This window comes from Martes martes (genome assembly GCF_963455335.1).
Source record: "Martes martes genome assembly, chromosome: 7".
Lineage (NCBI taxonomy): Eukaryota > Metazoa > Chordata > Mammalia > Carnivora > Mustelidae > Martes > Martes martes.
This window is the reverse complement of record NC_137894.1, coordinates 28,176,135-28,192,951: the sequence shown is the minus strand read 5'-3', so window position 1 is coordinate 28,192,951 and position 16,817 is coordinate 28,176,135.

Below are 16,817 nucleotides of genomic sequence, written 5' to 3'. Positions count from 1 at the left end.
ATGAACGTTGGGGTGCTATGAACATGGGGGTGCCCCTTTGTTTCACTAGATCTGTATCTTTGGGGTAAATACCTAGTAGTGCAATTGCTGGATCATAGGGTAGCTCTATTTTTAATGTCTTGAGGAACCTCTATAGTGTTTTCCAGAGTGGCTGTACCAGCTTGCATTCCCACCAACAGTGTAAGCGGGCTCCCCTTTCCCCACATCCTCACCAACATTTGTTGTTTCCTGTCTTGTTAATTTTACTCATTCTGACTGGTGTAAGGTGGTATCTCATTGTGGTTTTGACTTGTATTTCCCTGATGAGAAATGTTGTGGAACATTTTTTTGTGTGTCTATTGGCAATTTGTATGCAGACAAACTAGATATTTTATTTTATTTTAATTTTAAGTTTTTGATGTAGTGTTCAGTGATTGACTAGTTCATTAGTTGCGTATAACACCAAGTGCTCATCACAGCACATGCCCTCCTTAATACCCACCACCTGGCTACCTCATTCCTCCATCCCTCCCCTCTAAAACCCTCTGAAAATTCTGTTTGTTTCCTGGAGTCCAGGGTCTCATGGTTTGTCTCTCTCTCTCCGATTTACTCCACCTTCCCTTATGGTCCTCCATGTTATTCCTTATGTTCCACATATGAGTGAAACCATATGATAATTGTCTTTCTCTGCTTGACTTATATCACTTAGCATAATACCCTCCAGTTCCATCCATGTCAATGTAAATGGTGGGTATTAACAGAGACTGTAATAAGAGACCAAGAAGGACACTATTTCATAATTAAAGGGTCTAACAATTATAATATTTATGCACCCAACATGAGAACAGCCAATTATATAAACCAAATAATAACCAAAGTAAAGAAGCACATTGATAATAATACATTAACAGTAGGAGACGTAAGCACCCCACTCACAGCAATGGACAGATCATCTAAGCAGAAGATCAACAAAGAAACAAGGGCTTTCAATGACACACTGCCAGATGGACTTCCAGAGGTATACAGAACCTTCTATCCTAAAACAACAGAATACTCATTCTTCTGGAATGCACATTAAACTTTCTCCAGAACAGATCATATCCTGGGTCACAAATCAGGTCTCAATAGATACCAAAAGACTGAGATTATTCCCTGCATATTTCAGATCACATGCTGGGTCACAAATCAGGTCTCGATAGATACCAAAAGATTGATAATTTTCCCTGCATATTTTTAGACCACAGTGCTTTGAAACTTGAACTCTCAATCACAAGAGGAAATTTGGAAGGAATTCTAACACTTGGAGGTTAAAGAGCATCCTACTAAAGAATGAATGGGTCAATCAGGAAATCAAAGAAGATTTTAAGAAATTCATGGAAACTAATGAAAATGAAAACACATCTGTTCAAAACCTGATACATCAAAGGTGGTCCTAAGAGGGAAGTATGTTGCAATCAAGCCTTTCTCAAAAAATTAGAAAAAACCCTGTGGCTTTTCAATTCAAGACTTTCTCAGTCTTTGTTTCTGTAGCATAAATCTAATACCTTTTTCTTTCCACAATAAAGTCAAATTCCTTGCCCCAGAGTAAGATGCCCCATGACCTGCAGTGTCATACCTCTCCTACCTCATTCTATGTTCCTGTCATTCAGCATCTACACCTTTGAATGGGCTGTTCCCTTTGGGCACACTTACCCTCATTCCCTGAGACCTGATTCCTGGCTAACTGTTGTACTTTCTTCATTCCTCAGCTCAGACATCCCATTCCCCAGAAAGCCACTCCATACCTGACTACTGCTGGCCCCAAACTAACACCTAGGCTGGGTTAGAAGGACCTTAGATTAGATGTGTGTTCCAAGAGGATCCCAGTTTTCCTTATATCTTGACAATGATTACACTGCCTTTTGGTTGTGTGTTTGCCTATTACCCCCACAAAGACAATCCACACTTTGAGACACAAACTGTGGCTTTTATCTTTGATCTCAGTGTCCCCCAAAATGTACCTTCCCCTGTCCTCCATTTTGCCTTCTGCCCTGGAGGCTGACCTGGAAGGACAACTACTCTAGGGCTCCTTGCCCTCTGGCTTCTGGTTGGTTTGGGCCAATGGGAGAGGCCCCAGCAGGAGACTGGAGGGCAGGGTGTGAGGTCCTGGTGTTTGTTCCTGGCTTCCTCCTTAAGAGATGGCTTCAGGCTGGCTGTACCACTGAAGCTCACAGTCCTCTTCTTCCTCCTCAAACTATCTGGGGTGAAGATTCAGTTTATTTTGCTTCCAGTCAAGTGCATAAAATTATATTTTAAAAATATAATTGGAACAGACATGGGGAAAAAGATTACAAAACTTAGACATGTTGTTCATTGGGAGTTTGCATTCAGGTAATTAACAGAGAATTAACATGCATAGATTTATTCTGTAATGGTATCTAAACCAAAAATTAGGAAGGATATAGTAACTGTCCCTGATAAATGTTTACACACACTTTGAAATAACAATGTGTATACCAATTTCAAGTTTTTAATGTGACAAACATCTAGCTTTTTGCTTGTTAATTTATCTAATTTAGGTTGGATGGACATCATTGAAACTGACAAGACCTGATATGTATATAAACTGTTTCAATGTTGTTTTTTTAAATTGCACTATAGCAGAGAAATCAATCTGAAAAACGTATGTTGACAGGAATAGAAGAAGAGATTCTGGGTGATCTCAATAGGTTCAGGCTATTTCATATTTATTTCTATATGAAATGAGGCAAGTGATGCTATGTTTCAAAAGTCACCAATTCTTTATCAATAGCCATGAACTGTTTATCCCATTAAGTTATAGTTCTGGATCTATTAATTTCTTATGCAGGGCTCTTCTTTTGATGAAAAATAAAACTGAAAATGTTCTATCAAATTTGTAAGATGTTTGGTGTTAACCTTTTACGTTTATGAAATATCAGGATTTTAGCAACTCCATTGATCATTGTTAGTACAATGTACTATCGCAATTTGTAGAAACTCTGTTCTTCCAAGGTAGTATTCCTTCCTTCCGTGAAACTGTTAGGATCACTAAAAATACTCAGGATACGAACAAAAACAACAGGTTTGGCTGATCAGTTCACAACCTGCAAAGGTTGGAACTAAACTGGTGCTTTATTTTACAGAAATGCTAAGACTTCATTCTGTAGATCAAACATTCTTTTTAAGAGAGAAGGAGAGAGAGAGAGAGAGAGAAATTGCACACATGTGTGTGAGAGCAGTGGAGGAGGGGCAGAGGGAGAGAGAGAGGGGATCTTAAGTAGGCTCCACACTCAGCATGGAACATGATGTGGGGCTCAATCTCAGGACACTGAAATCGTGACCTGCACCAAAATCACGAGTCAGATGCTTAACTGGCTGAGTTATTCAGGTATCCTGTAGTTCAAACATTCTTTTTTTTTTTTTTGAGATTTTATTTATTTGAGGAAGAGAATGAGAGACAGAGCATGAGAGGGGGAGGGTCAGAGAGAGAAGCAGACTCCCTGCTGAGCAGGGAGCCAGATGTGGGACTGGATCCTGGGGTTGTGGGGACACTATCCCATCGAGTGGGAACTCGATCCTGGGGCTGCGGGATTATGACCTGAGCTGAAGGCAGTCGCTCTACCAACTGAGCCACCCAGGCACCCAGTTCAAATATTCTTGACAGAACTTTTCCCTTTGCTAACTGTCATACTTTAGCATATAATTACAGTTGTCCATGATCAGCTTATCATATAGTAAGGAAAATAATCTCAAATTGAAAGCATCAGCTAGTCTTTAAGGAATTAACACTTTTTACCATGTCACCTAGCTAGAGTTTGGCTGACTTTACTAATTTATGTATTTCACTTTCTTTATTTAAATGGTTAAATAACAATTAACAATTTTTTAATATTATAACAATTTATATTATTATATATTGTGTATATAACAATTATAATATATTATAACAAATGAAAGCAAACAAATTACTATTCCATGTGAGAAGAAATAAAATATTAGCTGTTTAACTTTCTCTAGATAGAATAAAAGCATTTTGACAAATGCCTACACCAACCACACAATATTTATTTATCAATCAATCTATCTATGTGAGGAGGAGCATGATTTTCTCCATGAAGGAAGCAGCATGTTGATTTACATTCTGGCACAAGCTTTTTAATCTGAATAAATACCCCAAAATATTTTCTCATCATTTCTGCTGCATCATCAGAACATATTCCTACACAAAAGTAAAGTTTCTTTTTTTTTTTTAAGATTTTATTTATTTGAGAGACAGTAAGTGAAAGAGAGAGCACAGGTTGGAGGAGGGGCAGAGGAAGAGGGAGAAGCAGGCACCCCTCTAAGCAGAGAGCCTGGTTCAGGGCTTGGTCCCAGGAGCCTGGGATCATGACCTGAGCCAAAGGCTGCCACTTAACGATTTAGCCATCAAGGCGTCCCTAACGTTTAGTTTCATATTATATCTTCTGACACTAATCACGTACTTTGATATTATGGCAATGTCAAATTGCTATAATATTTTCTAAGCATCTACTTTTTTTAATTGCCATACATATCTCCTCATAAACTAATAGTGTGCGGGCCTGCACAGTTCTTCAAATCACATTTTGAGTAATACTGCATATTCTGTCTGATTCTAACTTGCAGTAATCACTTCCTCCCTTCATCTCTTCAATCTAGGTGTGGTAACAGCATGGCTACTCTAGGTTACTGCACTATTCTGTGTGATTTCCCCCAACTACACCTTTATAAATTATTATTTTATTAATAAACTTCCTCCTTGAATTATCCTAATCTAAGAATGTCATCTATTTTTCTTGGGAATGTTTTCTGATACACCTCCTAAGATAGTACTCTGCCCAAGACAGAGAATATGGATGATACAAGTCATAAGTAAATGACCAGATACTGCTCGGGAGAAATAAGGTAGTGTTTTGCAGGAAGTCCCAAAAAGGTGAGAGCCAAAGGCACAACATGAACTATGTCTTTTCCTGAGGTATTCTCTCTGGTTCTGGAGGCCTCAGACAGAGCCATCACTAGCTCATACTGGGCCTTTGTGTGAATTAGGAAAAGGTGCAGGGTCTGGAAGGAAGCAGCCACCAAAACACAGGGCTTGAAGCATTGAGGGTGGGCAGGTTTTCAGCTCCCCACAAACCATGCTTTCTTCACTTGAACGAAACACAAAATCTTTGAAGTTTTTAATTCCAGTTAATTAACATATGGCGTTACATTAGTTTCAGGTGTAAAATATATTTCTTAGTTTGTCTCTTTCTTTTTCTTTTCCCTTTGCTTGTTTCTTAAATTCCACATAGGAGTGAAATCATATGGTATTTGTCTTTCTCTGACTGACTTATTTCACTTGGCAGTATACTCTCTGCTTCCACCCATGTTGTTGCAAATGGCAAAATTTCATTTTTCTATGGCTGAATAATATTCTATTGTAGATAACGCTTCTATAAACTTGGGGTGCATGGATCCCTTTGAATTAACATTTTGTATTTTTGTGGTAAAGACCCAGTAGTGCAATTTCTGGGTTGTAGGGTAGTTCTATTTTTAACTTTTTGAGGAACATCCATACTGTCTTCCAGAATGGCTGCACCAGTTTGCATTCCCACCAGCAGTGCAAAGAGTGTTCCCCCTTCTCCACATCCTCTCCAATACCTGTTTTTTCTCACCTTGTGATTTTAGCCATTCTTACAGGTGTGAGGTTATATCTCACTGCAGCTGTATTTTACGTTTCCTTGATGATATGATGTCGAGCATCTTTCTATGTGTCTGTTGGCTATCTGTATGTCTTCTTTGGAGAAATGTCTGTTCATGTCTTCTGCCCACTTTTTAAACTGGATTGTTTGTTTTTGGGGTGTTAAGTTTAATAAGTTCTTTATATATTTTGGGTCCAAACCCTTTATTGGATATGTCATTTCCAAATATCTTCTTCCAGTCCATAGGCTGCCTTTTAGTTTTGTTGAGTTTCCTTTGTTGTGCAGAAGCTTTTTATTTTTATGTAGTCCCAATAGTTTAGTTTTGCTTTTATTTCCCTTGCCTCAGGAGACATATCTAGAAAAAAGTTGCTGTGGCCCATGTCAGAGATGTTACTGCCCATGTTGTCTTCCAGAGAACAAAGTATTAATGCAGCTGGTCTACCCTGGGCTGAGCAAGCCCTCAGGTCACTCCATCTTAGAAATGTGATTATTAAGCATGGTTCTCTGAGAGTGCTTATTACAACTCAGATTTTGTGGGCATGTGTTATTTTTGTTGGCAGGTGATCCTTTTCACACGTTTCCTCCTTAGTTTCCTAAATGTGAGAGGGGAGCCCTTGCTGGCTTAATTCCAGTAGGTAGCATTATAGTCCAACTGGGTCAAGGATCTCTCAGGGCATATGCTTGTGGATAGAACTGTGTTGCCCCTGAGAGGACTTTGTAACCCCAAACTGCATGGTTTATGACTGAGAGTAGCCCCAGGGAGTGGGATGGGGTGGTATTATGAACGAGCTCTTTCTGGCTAGAACTGGGTACCACTTACAGAGAGGGTGCACTTATCCCTGGGGTGGGTTGGGAAGCAGGGAAGAAATCATTCAAGGAGCAGTGTAGGGAAACTGGACAATTCATCAGTGTCTTATACTTTCAGTCCTTCTTCTTGTAGAGAAGTAATTTTGTTTGATATGAATTCCCAGAATGCCTGATACACCCACATACAAGTGAGCCTAAACCTATCCCAGAGCCTAAGGTTTGAACTCACTTCTACCATCAGCACCATCCCTTGTTCCCACCTGAATGGACTTCCCCCTCATGAATGTGTTAGTGGGAATTAGGGGTTTGGGAAGAGTTCAGGAATTTGCATTAAATTTACTCCATAATTCTCAAGTGGGAGAAGGAAAGTTGTTTAAGGGGAACCAGTTTCCTGTCTTGGCTTGAGGCTTGACACATCTTAAGCTTTCTTCTTGTTTCTCAATTTCCCAAACAGAGCAGTCAGGTGTTGATTAGTGGTGACGACAGTGATACTTATGCTGTGATCAAACCAAAAGTGGTGAATTGGGAGGACCTGGAAAAGGTGATTGGGGAGCCTGGGGAAAGGTATTGCTCTATCTTTGCAGAGCTGGAGTCAATACAGAGTATGTGGTCACCAAAATTATCACTAGAGAGTAAGACTCACTGATTTAGAAACTGAAAAAACCTTAGAGATTTCTCTTCGTTTTAAAGATTAGGACCCCGAGGTTCAAAGAAACTTATTATTGCTAAAGATTACCCACTAGGACCACATGCTGTGAACAAAGCAGACATTGTACTAATGGAGCATAAGTGTAGTGAGGAGACATATTAAAATAATTATTAACATTTTTTGGGGGGTGCCTGGGTGGTTCAGTCATTAAGCATCTGCCTTCAGCTCAGGTCATGATCCCAGGGTCCTGGGATTGAGCCCTGCATCAGGTTCCCTGTGTGGCAGGAAGGCTGCTTCTTCCTCTCCCACTCCCCCTGCTTGTGTTCCCTCTTCTTCTGTCTCTCTCTCTCTGTCAAAAAATAAATAAAATATTTAACATAATAAATAAAAATAATGAAAATTATTATTAACATTTTAAAAGATTAATTTATTTATTTGAGGGGGAGAGAGATTGAGAGAGCACAGCAGGGAAGAGCAGAGGGAGAGGGAGAGAGGGTCTTAAGCAGACTCCATGATAAGCCTGGAGCCCAACCTGGGGCTTGATTTCACAACCCTGAGATCATTAACTGAGCCAAAACCAAGAGTTGGACGCTTAAGCAACTGTGCCATCCAGGTGCCCCTTAACAAATAATTATTATAAGGTGATCAATGCCAAGAAGAATTAGAGGATGCTATTAAAGCTCATAAATGCAGACCTTACTTACCACAGATGACAGGGATAGTGGTTAGATCTTGGTTCGTCTTCCCTGGGGAAGTGATATTTAAGCTAAGTCTTAAAGAATGAGTAGAGGATAGTGATGTGAAGAGCCCGGGATATAGGAAGGGAAATCCGGGCAGACATATGTACAAAGGTCCTAAGGCAGTACCGAGAAGGAGTTTTGAAATGACTGAAACTAGACCCATGGCCTAGTGTGTATTTAGTCAGAGAGAGAGGGATGTAAATTGGTTTGGGATGGTAGGCAGAGTTTGACCTTTCAGAGCCTTGTAAGCCGTGGTCAGAATTCTAGACTTTAACCTGAGGATAATGGGAAACCAGCAAAGGGCTTTAAACATAGACATGTTATGATCATATTTGTAAGGGATCACTGAGAAGACTGCACTGGTGGAGACCAAAAGTGGATCCAAGGAATTGCTTAGAATACTACTGTGACAGCTCAGGTAAGAGAAGATGGTGGCTTGGACCAAGGCAGGTATAGCGAATGTAGAGAAAAGTGAAGACATCCAAAGATATTGAGAAGGTAGGCCCACAGAATTTGGCATTAAAGGGATGTGAAAAATGAGGAAGAGGTGAAGTATTACAAGTTTGGACACAGGGTGCCTGGGTGGCTCAGTTGCTTGAGCATCAGATTCTTGGTTTTGGCTCAGGTCATGATCTCATGAGCTGTGGGATTAAGCCCCATGACAGGCTCCATACTCAGCAGGGAGTCTGCTTCAAGATTCTTGCCCTCGGCCCCTCCCCACACACACATGTACACTCTCTCTCTGTCCTCTCGCTCTCTCTAAAATAAACAAATCATTTAAAAAAAGAGTTTAGACACATTAAGTTTTAGGGGTCTGAGAGACAAAGGGGAGAAAATACAGAGAAGGCAGCTGGATATACAAGACTATAGTGCAGGAAAAAACCGTCTGCCTTAGAAATAGAAATTTGGGGTTAAGTTCATAGAGACAATAACTGGAACCTTGGAAGAGATCGTTGAGTTTATTCCATTGATCGAGAGTTTATTTCATTGATCAAGAGTTTATTCCATTGCAAGAAATAACCTACAGCTAACATATAACAACTTTTATTTTTGAGAACTGTGCTCATTATTAACCTATTGTTTCTTAGCTTCAAATCCACCCTTCAATACTCTGCTTGGGGTGTTGTGCTTTGGACCATATTTCTCTTTGCCTACAGGGCAGTAGGGGTTGCTTGATGGAGAAGGAAAGGCTGGAGAAAGGAAGAAGGGTTTGTTCTTTTCTTGTTTTTTCCTTCCTCTTCGTGTCAGCACTACTCCAGCAGCAGTCCTCCATCCCGGTGGTGGCAGTTGGTCTCAAGAGCAGCAAACAATTCCTTTTGCAGTATGTATATACTCTCAAATGCAGTCTTGCCACATCCCCTCAAAGACATCAGGCTTCTGACCCCAAATACCAATATCTTCCTCACCATTCTTACCGAAAGATCATTTTCCCTGAGACTGGCCTCCTTATCATGTTCCCCATCTATCCATTCAAGGGTATAGCAAAACCGTGGTCAAATGCCTGCACCCTAACTTCTAGAGATGTGAGTTCCCACTCCTATCCTGGAGACGTGGGATTCATACTGTGAGAACTGAGAACTACGGGAACACTCAGCACAAACACTCATTCAATCCCCTGCACTAAGAGAGTTGACCAAAATTTTACATGGCTTCAACAGCCTATGGCTGCATCTCTGGGACAACCCAGCCTCCTCTTGAGTTCCTGTCTGGAAAAGCTTAGGGCTGTCAAAGGAATTTACTGTCTATATTAGCCAACAGATGAGGGTCTCTGATCTCCCTTTCCTAGAGGATTTATTAAAAGACTTGCAATTGTAAATCCTTCCTCTTTCCCTTCAAGATGCATGTGTATCTCCTACAATTCAGAGGTGTCTTTCATTCCTTTAAAAAGTCATCACTAGGAAGGATAGAGCCTCTGTCTCCCAGCCTATGTGGGAGAAGAGAATCCTAACTTCCACAATTGCCAGCCAAGAGACACAGCCGGTCTAATTACGTTTATGCTGAACAACCTTTATAATTTTTCAGGAGTCCCTTGCTCTCTCCCTCTTCCTGTTACTTCATTCTCCCTTTAAAATGCCCAGTTGACTCTGCACAAATGGGAGTGGAGCTCAGTATTTTCCCCTGCTATCAGGAGTTACTTAATAAAATCTGTTTAATATCTAGCTGTATTTGCATTTGAAATAAACGTCCCAAATATAGAGAGAGGATTTAAGGCATGATTGCAGCAATGAATAGGGCAAATATCGAAAACAGGGTTTGATGGTTCTTCATTTTTTTAATTGCTTACCCCTTTGCGGGAAACATGTAAGGAATCATATGAAATGACATAATCCAGTAAAAGTTATAAAATAAGACTAAAAAGGAAAAATGAAAAAAGTCTTAAGAGGGAGGGAGTGTATTGTTTAAGATATAGGCTAAGCTGATAAAGCAAAGAGACACCAAAATACAATGTTTAAACCAGAAATTTAATTTCTGTCTTATGTAATAGAAGATACATTCAAGAGCTGGAAGAGTGGCTCAGTGTCTTCTGGCTTGGACTCAGTGATAGCTGAGTCTATCACTGAGTCCAAGCTGGATGCCCTGATCTCAGCATCCCCACTAGAGGGAAATGGGAAGTGGGGCCGGGGAAGTAGTAGAGTACCTCTCCCATCCTTTTAAGAATAAGACTTGGAAGTGGCATCTTGGAAGGATATATCTTCTCAGCACACCCCGTTGTCCATAACCAGGTTATTTGGCCACACTTACCTGGGAGGAAAGTTGGAAAAGTGGTCTCTAGTTAGGTGACTATATGTCCAAATAAAACTCTTATTTTGAAAGAGGGGAATTAATGGCGTTAGGGTGGTGAGACAGCTAATAATCTGCCACAGAGGGAACATGAATATCCAAAAATAAGAAACCTGCAAGCATTTGCAACCCTCTGTCGTGGAGTGTGTTCTGCTGCTCACAATGTAAGCTGGATGTGCTGGAGTGAACGCCTCCAGAAGCAGCCCATAACCAACAATGAATGAGGAGCTGGTGAATAGATACACCAGCTTCCTCTCCCCTAGATGGGATAACTTTGAGGCGTATTCTGTAATGTTCCCAGACTAACCTGGAGGGGATAGTGCTATAGTTCCCCACATGGTAACCTGTTTTTCTTCCATGTCTTATTGCCCCAATCCTCTATTAGCACTTCCTGGGATCCCTTTCAAAACAAATTGCCTGCACTGGAATCTTTGCCTCAGATTTTACTTCTGGGAGAACCCAAGAGCAGCTCTGGACTTCCTAGAAATCTAGAGGGAAGCTAAATAATGTAACTGTTATATTTAGAAAGAATGAAACAGGGAGGCCTGTATCTCTCAGTTGGTTGAATGTCTACCTTCAGCTCAGGTCATGATCTTGGGATCCTGGGTCCTGGGTCCTGGGTCCTGGAATTGAGCCCCATGTACTTAGGCTCCCTGCTCAACGGGGAGCCTGCTTCTCCCTTCTCCCTGCTTCCCAATCGTGCTCTCTCTTGCTGTCTCTGTCTTTCTCAAATAAATGAGTAAAATCTTAAAAAAAAAAAAGTAGAAAACAAATCAGTCCCTCAATCAAGACGAAATATTTCTCTCTGTCTGGCTCATCCCTCCCATTCCCCCACCACCACAACCACCAAAAAAACAGTTTTTACCATCCTATTCTCACACTGTCTGGTCTTTTGCCATGTTCCTGTTTGTACTGCTTTCAGGAGTAAAAGTTCCTTGACACTTTATTCCTCTAGAGCTGGCAAGCTGTCTTGCACAAGGTTGAAACTAAGTAAGTGTTTGGATAACAAAACTATGAATCTTGTCAAACACACAAAGAACCCCAGACACAGGGTACATGACTGACCAAATGTTCCATGGAGAGTAACCAGGGAAGCCAGAACTGGCTTCCAGATCTCCTGACCACTCCTCTGGTTTTCTATCAGAAACACTCATTCTCCTCCCAGGTTTCCTTTTCGTCATCCCTGGGTGGAGCCCAAGGCTTTCAGAAGGAGAAACATGTTTGTAAATGTTAGAATTATACCTGTCCTGAGTGAGCTGGGGCCTTGTCTCCTTGGCCCATCAGGTCTTGAAAGACTGTGCTTGTTGCTACTTAATTTTTCATCTTGCAAAATGCACCTAATTGTAACCAAGAAGACAACTATAGATTCTAGGCATTTTGGCGATGCCAAGTCCTAGTATAATTGATTACAGAAAACCCAAACATAGAATCAAATCTGTATTTCCGTGAATTCCTTCTGGAAATAGCACCAGCTTGAAGCACTGGATTGTGGGCAGCGAGGTCTCAATTCACCCAGAAGTTACTCTGTAGAAAGAACTAAAGGCTCACTAGAAGACCTGACAGCAAGCACTTAAGGCATAAAAAGCTTTCACTCACCTTGGTCTGGGGAGGAGGAATTCATCCAAAGGAGGATAAAACAAAAGTGTCAGTTAAATTGATTGTTTGTTTCACCTTCTGAGCTGCCTCTATGCCAGGTGTCTTTTTGTGATCAAAAAGAACAGCAGCCACATAGTCACTGGCCCTTTAAAATTTCTTTGCAAAATCCTTCTCTGATTTACCTCTCTCTACCTTAAATATCAGTAAATTAATTTAAAATGATTTCATTACATAAATAACATGTTCAATGAAAATATTTCAGAAAATATAAATAAGCAGTAAGAAAATTGAGGTTGTTTGAAAAGTCACCACCAAGATATGACCATTGTTAACATTTTGGTGTGTCCTTCCATATCTGTATACAACTTCATTTTGATGGCAGCATGTTATTCCATTGTGTGGATATACCAACCTCACAGCATATCCAGTTCTAAGACCCTTGGTTCTTTCCTGTCTTTTACTACTATGAAAGAGGTGGAATAAATATTTTAATCAAGTCTTTGTTCTCTATTTCATCAATAAATAGCTCTAAAGGGTAAAGATGCTCATTTAAAAAATAAATAATAATGTTATTCTAATAACATTGTAATAAATAATAATGTTATTGTAACACAAAAAATTAAGTAATAATTCTATAGTATCATCAAATATTTAATGTTTAGATTTCTCTGATTGTCTTATCAATGTATGATGTTTTTAGTTATATTCCTTCAGTTTTGGTAACTAAGTCTTGATATACATGCTTAGTTAGTTCATTTTTTAAAAATAAGGTTATTTTGTCTTTTTTTTTAAGATTTTATTTTTTATTTGACAGAGAGAGGGAGAGATCATGAGTAGGCAGAGAGGCAGGCAGAGAGAGAGAGGGGGAAGCAGGCTCCCTGCTGAGCAGAGAGCCCTATGTGGGCCTCGATTCCAGGACCCTGGGATCACGATCTGAGCCAAAGTCAGAGGCTTAACGCACCGAGCCATCCAGGCGCCCCATGCTTAATTAGTTCTTTAGGATAAATGCTGAGGTTTGAAATTACTGGGTCAAAAGTATGTTATGCCTACATCTAGAAAACTGTTCTTACCCATCAACCTTAAATATTCTAAAAGAACATTTTGTAGGAATGTGACTGTAGAAGGCATGAGGAGGAAATTTTTCTTTTTTAAAATTATTTTTTATTAAAATACAATGTATTAGTTGCTTCAGAGGTACAGGTCTGTGACTCATCAGTCATAATTCACAATTCACAATTCATAGAGCTCACCATAGCACATACTCTCCCCAATGTCCATCACCCAGGCACCCCATGCTTTTCACCTTCCCTCCACTCCAGCAACCCTCAGTTTGTTTCCTGAGATTAAGTCTCTTATGGTTTATCTCCTGAGGAGGAAATTTTTCTGTTTGAAGCTTTCCTATGCTAGTGACAGAGGGAAGATAATACTCAAAGGCTTCTAGGTATTCATTATGGTAAATTCCAGGCTGATTTCTTTCCTGCCTCCCTTTGTCAGTTTCATCGAGGTCAGGGGGGCTGAACAGCACCTGCTCCTTCTCAATAACCCAGGTGTTCTTAAAGAGTTGGCATCTCTCACCCAGGAGTCAAGAATCTACCTGTAGAATGAGGGGAATCCTGAGGAATCAAGAATCTACCTGTAGAATGAAATACGGACCTAAAAGGAAGGTCTGTATTTCAATCCAGTGTAGTTTCTGTGCCACCCTGCCCTCTCAGTGCTAAGTTATTTTATATTTATCTAAAATATTTTTTATATTTTTTTATATTTATATATTTATATTTATATAAATATTTATCTAAAATTTTATATTTATCTAAAATTTTTATATTTATCTAAAATATTTACACTTATAATTTATATAGAAGCAAAAAAAGAAAAGCTGTTTATATAGAAACAGCTATACAGACCTGAGTTCAAATTCTGACATTGTCAGTTATTGGCTACATGAGCTCAGACAAATTATTTCCCTTCTCTGAAAGTCAGTTTTTTTGGCAGTATAATGAGAGTTTCCTAAAATTGCTACAGTGATGAAGTTACTTGGCACACAGTAAGTGCTCAATAGGTATTTGTCGTATGAATGAATATTTCCTTACAAGAGTCTTTTTTTTTTCTGAGCTAGAAGAAATCTAAGTGTACCTCTTTTTTATTTTAGAAATGTAAAACCTAAGTTTAGAGAAAATATGAAATTTGGCCTTCCAGTCATTCATTCAACAAACATTTATTAAGCACTAAGTCTGTGTCAGGCACTGAAGATATAATAGTAACAGAGAACAATGACCATCATTGTTCTCAAGGTGTAGGGATGACATGTTTTTAAAAGTGCTATACTGAGCTATATGTGTTATTATAGTTATCTAGCAGTGTGATGTCCAATATGGTAGCCATTAGCCACATGTAGCTCTTTAAATATAAGTTAGTTACAATGAAATAAAATTAAAATCCAGTTCCTCAGTCACATTAAACACTTTTTCAAGTGCTCGGTGGCCACACATGGCTAGTGGCTACTCTAATGGACAGCAAAAGGATCAAACTTTCCAACATTGCAGAAAGTTCTACTAGACAGTGCTGCTTTAGACCTTCTCCCTAGAATCATATTCATATGTAGTGTATTTGCAACTTAGTCTGAAAGCCCCTTACTATACAAGCAAGAGGGAAATAATGGGTGTTGGGAATGAAGTTAAAATCATAGGTAGTTTTAATATAAGCCAGGGTCCAAACTTGTGAAAGTTTTAGCTTAGAACAGTTTCTCACTGAGTTGGCTGCAGCAGAATAATGAGTCACTTGTTCATTTTAACAGGGATGGGCTCCATATCCTGTGCCTTGTGGGGAGCTCTGCGGTTGTCTGGGCCTATGTGACCACATGCTGATGTGTGCACAATTCAGACAGGGAGATGTCTTCATAGATTCCCTGATATTTCAGTGAAACTAGATCACTTTTCTCATTTACGTGTCTTGAACTGAAGACATTTCATGGATTTCACTTCTCACAGGCTGTGTCTGCTCAGTGATCACTTATTGGGTAGTTTCTATGTCCCAGGACTGCACTATGTGTTATGGATATGAAGATGATTAGACAAGTTTATAATCTAGTAGAGGAGACCAAGATGAAACCAGGTAGTCAGAGTCAAGGTGAAACCAAAAAGTAAGTGCTGGGACAGATGAGATACTGGGAAATTGGAGAAAGAGAGATATTAAATTTAATTTGGGGACTAGAAAAGGTAGATGAAAGAGATGGCATTTGAGAGCACTCCTGCAGTATATGTTGGGACAAAATAGCATGAAATATGCTATCACTGAGAGTTAATCCACATTGATGTCCTTGAAATTAAAAATTCTTCCAAAAAAAAATTCTTCCATACAAGTTGTGATTTCTCCCACTCCTTCTTTCATACTGAACCTGCTCTGCCTTTCTGGAGACTTCCACTCTCTTTTTTTAAATTTTTTTTTTAAAGATTTTTTATGTATTTGACAGAGAGAGATCACAAGTAGGCAGAGAGGCAGGCAGAGAGAGGAGGAAGCAGGCTCCCTGCTGAGCAGAGATCCTGATGCGGGGCTTGATCCCAGGACCCTAGGATCATGACCTGAGATGAAGGCAGAGGCTTTAACCCACTGAGCCACCCAGGTGCCCCGAGACTTTCACTCTTACGCCATCTGATCCTCATCATCCTTCGTGCACATCTAAGTGGGATTCCTCAGTCAGAGTACTCAAACAATTTTTGTCAGCACTCCCTTGTACTCAGGCTTCTGTATTTCTGTCTTGCCTATCTCCATCCTTGCCTTGCTGAAATCAAGGTCATTCAGTTTGAGGTCTCTCAACAATCTTTCATTCCAACTCGACATTTCTTGGTCTTCCCCTCATTCTCCAACGAGTAACTCCTTATCCTGTCCTTTCCCTCCTCTTCCAGGACCTAGTTCTTGGTCTTATCTCACCACTTGTATCTTCAGTTTTCATTGCCTATAAATGACTCTCTTTTTAGGGGCAGATCCAGGTTTTGTAGAGCCTGAAGCTTATTCAATCTCTGGAGCCCTCTTCAAGAAAAAGAACACAAAATTACAAATACCAACTTAGGAACAAAAGTTAACAAAAGTTAACAGTTGACCCTTGAACAATGTGGGGCTAGAGGTCCTGATCCACCACACAGCCAAAAATCTGTGTACAACATTTTATTCCCCAAAACTTAACTACTAATAGCCTATGATTGACCAGATGCCTTACTGATAACATAAAAAATTAACAGATATTTTATGTCATATGTATTATACACTGTATTGTTATAATAAAGTAAGACAGAAAAAAGAAAATGTTACTAAGAAAATCATAAGGAAGAAAAAAACACATTTACAATGCCGTACTGTATTTATCAGAAAAAAATCTGCGTGTGAATGGACCTGCACAGTTTAAACCTGTGTTGTTCAAGAGTGAAATTTAATTAGAAGAGGCTTGTGCAAGTGTAAGGGTCCCTGAAGGTTAAGCTTCACAGTAAATCTACCTCTGTCTGCATTATAAACAAAACAAAACAAAACCCTAAAGCTCACCTTCTCTTTTTCTCATCACACTGAAACCTCTCC